At 35.0% G+C, this 4,738-nt stretch overlaps 1 non-coding gene across 1 annotated transcript; it reads right to left on the reverse strand.

The window, feature by feature from the left end:
- Positions 1-720: 720 nt before the first annotated feature.
- Positions 721-804, reverse strand: Trnal-uaa (transfer RNA leucine (anticodon UAA)). The gene has a single exon. It is a non-coding gene; the product is annotated as a tRNA-Leu (tRNA).
- Between the last annotated feature and the right edge of the window lie 3,934 nt (positions 805-4,738).

Below are 4,738 nucleotides of genomic sequence, written 5' to 3' on the forward strand. Positions count from 1 at the left end.
CTGGGATGTTGATGTTTCTCGATACAGTTGGATCATTTTGCTGGCAGAATTAGTGGTTAGTGGATTCCATCCTTAATATCACTGCTGTAAAAAACATACTCTAAAAAGCAAGCTACCACGCATACACACATAACCACGGTACACGAGAGAGTTGAAAAAAAAACAACGCCATAATCCAGTAAAATAACCACAAAACTGATTAACTGAATTTGAACTTTTTTTTTCATTACAACACCATTAACACAACGAAACCATTTTCACGATAACTTCCACCAACAAACTATTCCTAGCAGCGAATAGAGCCGAAACAGGTTGAAACGCGCTAAACAAAGAAGAAAAAAAATCAGACGCGGAGCAAAGAAAAACTCATCCGCACCCGACGAGTGTTCGGTCGAGACTCCACATTTTTAACGTTGAGCTGTAATAAACTTATTCGAAAAGTTTCAATCGAATCAGAAGAATCGATGGTTAAGAATGTGCAATGATTATACCGATTTCACTTCAATCTGATTGACTAAAATGAATCATTTAAAAAATACTCTGGCAGAAGTGAAAGGAACTAATGAAAATATTCTTTTTGATTTTTCAGAAAATGCAAGCCCTGTTTGAACCTCTGAACCGGGAAATTTCTCAGAAGAAGTACCCTCAGAAGTGGCCATTTTAAATATAATCGTATGACCTAGAATCACAATTATATATTATATAAAAAATTGAAGGATGTGTCAGAAGTGGGGTTCGAACCCACGCTCCCTTACGGGAACCAGAGCTTAAATCTGGCGCCTTAGACCGCTCGGCCATCCTGACGACGATAAAGCTCAATGTATGAACGAAAACCAACAACTGACGCATTGTACGCTTTCAACTCCATATCTCGAGTGAAAATGATAGATCACCATAGGATGTTTTTGCTTGTTTTTCTACTGAAATCAGATAGAAACATTGCAAAATGCTCCAGGAGATGTATTTAAGTGGAAATTAGCATTTTTTTGCTGTAACTTTTATATTTCAAATTCTACATCAAAACTGTCTGTTCGACTTTTAGAGCTTATCGAATGCAGAACTTGTCAATATCTTTATCCTACTTAAAGTTATTGATGTTTTTTTACTCAAAAACTCATGATTTCAATTTTAATTTACTCAGACACAACAAATAAAATAGTTTTGAAAATCACGTATTATACAGAGTGAAATTTGTTCTTTCAAATTCCGTCAACAAACATTTTTTATGTTTGCCCCAGAAAGAATGACAAACAAATGAAAAGAGAGCGTGTTTTTTGAGAAAAAATATTAATAATTTTGAGTGAAGTTGAATTATTGACAAGTTCTGCATCGCAAAATGTTTGTATTAGTAAGTTCTAAAACTCTTCCGCAGACAGTTTGTATGTAGAATTTGAAAGATAGAAGTAAGAGCAAACAAACAGTTTTTTTCATGGTGACCCTAACGTAACTTAGAAAAAATGCGCTATATCGGTTATTTCAAGAGATAAAAAAAATGTTTGTTCTACAAAGATGTTTCAAATAACTAGGACTACAACATTGTCGAGCTATGTTTACCTCTATCTAGAAAGATAAGAAAGTTATATTTTTTATTTCATCGACAATTTTGGTCACCCTATTTTTGATAACATAAAAATGAGCGCTCTATTGTATGTAACAACACTTAAATACATCTCCTGGACCATTCTGCATTGTCACTGAATAGATTTAAAATAAGGTAGTACTAGTTATTTTAAACTTACATGTCATGGAAGATAGGTTTTTTGGTAGGATCTATTTATCGATGTAAATTTACAGTTACTCGATAGTGTAGACCGTCTGTTGATTTAATCCATTATTTTAATCGTTATCTTGACATTTCTATTTAAATAAGAGGTAATCATTCAATTAATGTTGCGAAATTAATCGGAGGAAATGTTTTCTCAATAAATCAATCGTTGGAAATCATTGCACAATGCTTTCTCTATCCTTTTTAGATGGTTTCAGATGATGTTAGTAGAAATTAAAAAAATTAAATGCAGTGATTTTCAAGATGAATCGTTTATGATTTTCTATGGTACTAGGAATAAAATTTCGGAAAAAGGTTATCGATTGCATGAAACCATTTATTGAATTGTGATATATAAATAAAACATACAACAACTTTTAGGAAGATGATATGACCAGCAGTAGTTTATCATGAATCAATTATAAAAACAACCACAAAAATCATTTATTAGTCTTCCACGTCACCAGAGCGGTTCATCTTTTGGAAGGTACGCTTCTGCACACTTTGTGTGAGTTTTTGCCAGATTGATTTCATTCCATGTCAGAAGAATTGCAGGTTTAAGCTTCTGATGAATGAATGTAAATGATGAAAATCAGCGTAAATCCCTCGAACCATCTTTCTCATTTTATCAAATTTGGAATGAATCGGTTCAGGAGAACTTGAGATATCGTGTATGCCAGTTTGAAAAAAGCTAGTTTCGAGAAACACTCTTTTGAAGTTTTGTGTCAAGATCGAACTAGATCAGATACCGCATCACTAAAATGGTTATGACTCGGTATGTTCTAGAATGTCTGAGCTTCAGAAATATGATGAAATAAATTTGATTTTTTTTTTTCAAATCAATCTAGGAAGTATCATTTTTATTCAAAACAAGTGTCAATAAACTAACTATCACCTGGGAAATATATATATGTCATAGCTTCAGAAATGAGCTGCTTGTCAAAATTATATAGTTATTTAATGTTTTTCATATTAATTTCTTGTGTCGGTCTAATAAATTATAGGAAGGCTAACAGACCCACTATAGCATACAATCATGCTTATTTAAGGAGTATTCTAGTCTAGAAATTCGAAATAAATCGAATTTTTTTCTTTATATTTCTCTAGTTTGGACATTCAAGAATATACTATAGAACTATTCAAAAATTCTATTATTTACCGAGTTATAGTCATTTTAGTGATGCGCAATCATCTAGTGCGGCCGTGACACAAAACTTCAAAAACGTATTTCTTGAAACTAGTTCTTAAGTTCTACAGAACCGTTTTGTTTCAAATTTGATGTGAATTGATCTTAATACATCTTTCTATCGCATAAACCAATAAAATAGTATTGTTTTTTAATTTTACTATTTCCAAAAAAATTAAATTGGCTAAAAAACGTACAAAAATGCTATTGCATATTTAAAACGGCCGCCATTTCATGAAAAATTGAAGTTGTCCGAGGTTCATGCTATATCGACATCTTTATTGATTCAGAATCTGTTCGATTTGCTTACTTCCGAGAACCAGAAGGGCTGGAATCGTGTACGCCATGGCACATCTTTTGACGTAGGACTACGTCTAACCGGAAGATATAGGGGGTGAAATGGAAATCTAGGCACTGAACAAGTAGGAAAAAATGCAAGATTTGGAACGCTTATAACTCGAGCATTTCTCAATAGATCGCAAAGGTTTTTGCATCAATTGATAGGAAATATATCTACGCATCTATCATAACGAATAACATTTCATTTTTCTTGAGATAAATAATTGAATAATTGTGAAATATCAAGCATTGTCCAAATGCACTATGTGCCCATTTTTGATTGGTCCATTTTGTGCTCCTCAAATCGTACCGACCAAAACGGGCAACCAGAGCAGCAGCGAAATAGAATGAAGCACGATTGGAAAGGAAAAAGAAAAAAAAAGAACGAAACATTGGTCGCAGTCTCACACATGCGTAATTCTCGAGCCAGCCAGTCAGCTTAAAAATCCCCGCTCCGCTGCCGTAACGATCATTCTCATTCAAACCGTACACCACATCAGTTCGCATCACAACACATCAACAAACCAAACCAAGCAGCCAAATCTGGACATGGCAAAGGAGGAAAAATTAAGGGAAAGGCAAAACCCGCTCGAATCGTGTCGGTCTGGAGTTCCCCGCAAGGGTAGCTAGGCCGAGCGCATTAGTACCAGTGCACCAGTCCACCAAGCCGGCGTTATATAGTTTCGGCCGCCGAAGTGATCGAGTTAGCTGCCAAAGCTGCTCGCGCCGAAAACAAAACCCGCATTCGGAACAGAACACATTCGGTTCGGTGGACATCAAGTCAACAGGCAGTTGCAACGAGTGCTGAATGGCAAACGCAATCGCAAAACGGCAGCTGGTAGCAGAAGAAAATAGTTTGTTCTTTATACAATCTGCTTTGGTGGCAAATCCAGAACAAGGCGGCATCGAGGGCGTTCGAAATGGTTTTTTTTTCAAAACCACGAGTACAAAGTTTTCTAAATTGAAACCATTCCATAAAACAAGGCGCTTATCAGGGCCATTAAACCTTTCAAAAAAGAGTTTACGAAATATAGTTCAATGTTTTCTAAAATAATATCCAAAATAATAATAAAAAACAATTTGATTTTTTCATAATTTGTTTGCCAGGATCTGCTGAGTATGTGAATTTGGCAGTTGTTCTGAGCTTATTGATAGTTGGGGACTTTCCTGATTATTCAATTTACACCAATTCTTAAATTGTTTCCAGATTGAAAGTACAGTAATTTACAATTAGTTCGACATTTAGCTAATTGGACGGACATGTAATGCGACATAATTAGTTGGACATTTTTGTAAACATAGAGATCCAAATTATGACCCCACATTGAAAGTCGACACTGTACCACTGTCATCGCAAATGTTCAATTACAGGTTAAAATCGCCTCCAATGCGACACTGAGTGGTGCTTCGGCACGTCGCATTGAATGTAATTTACTGTGCAACATGTC

The sequence above is a fragment of the Toxorhynchites rutilus genome, chromosome 2, assembly GCF_029784135.1.
Source record: "Toxorhynchites rutilus septentrionalis strain SRP chromosome 2, ASM2978413v1, whole genome shotgun sequence".
In the NCBI taxonomy this organism is placed as follows: domain Eukaryota; kingdom Metazoa; phylum Arthropoda; class Insecta; order Diptera; family Culicidae; genus Toxorhynchites; species Toxorhynchites rutilus.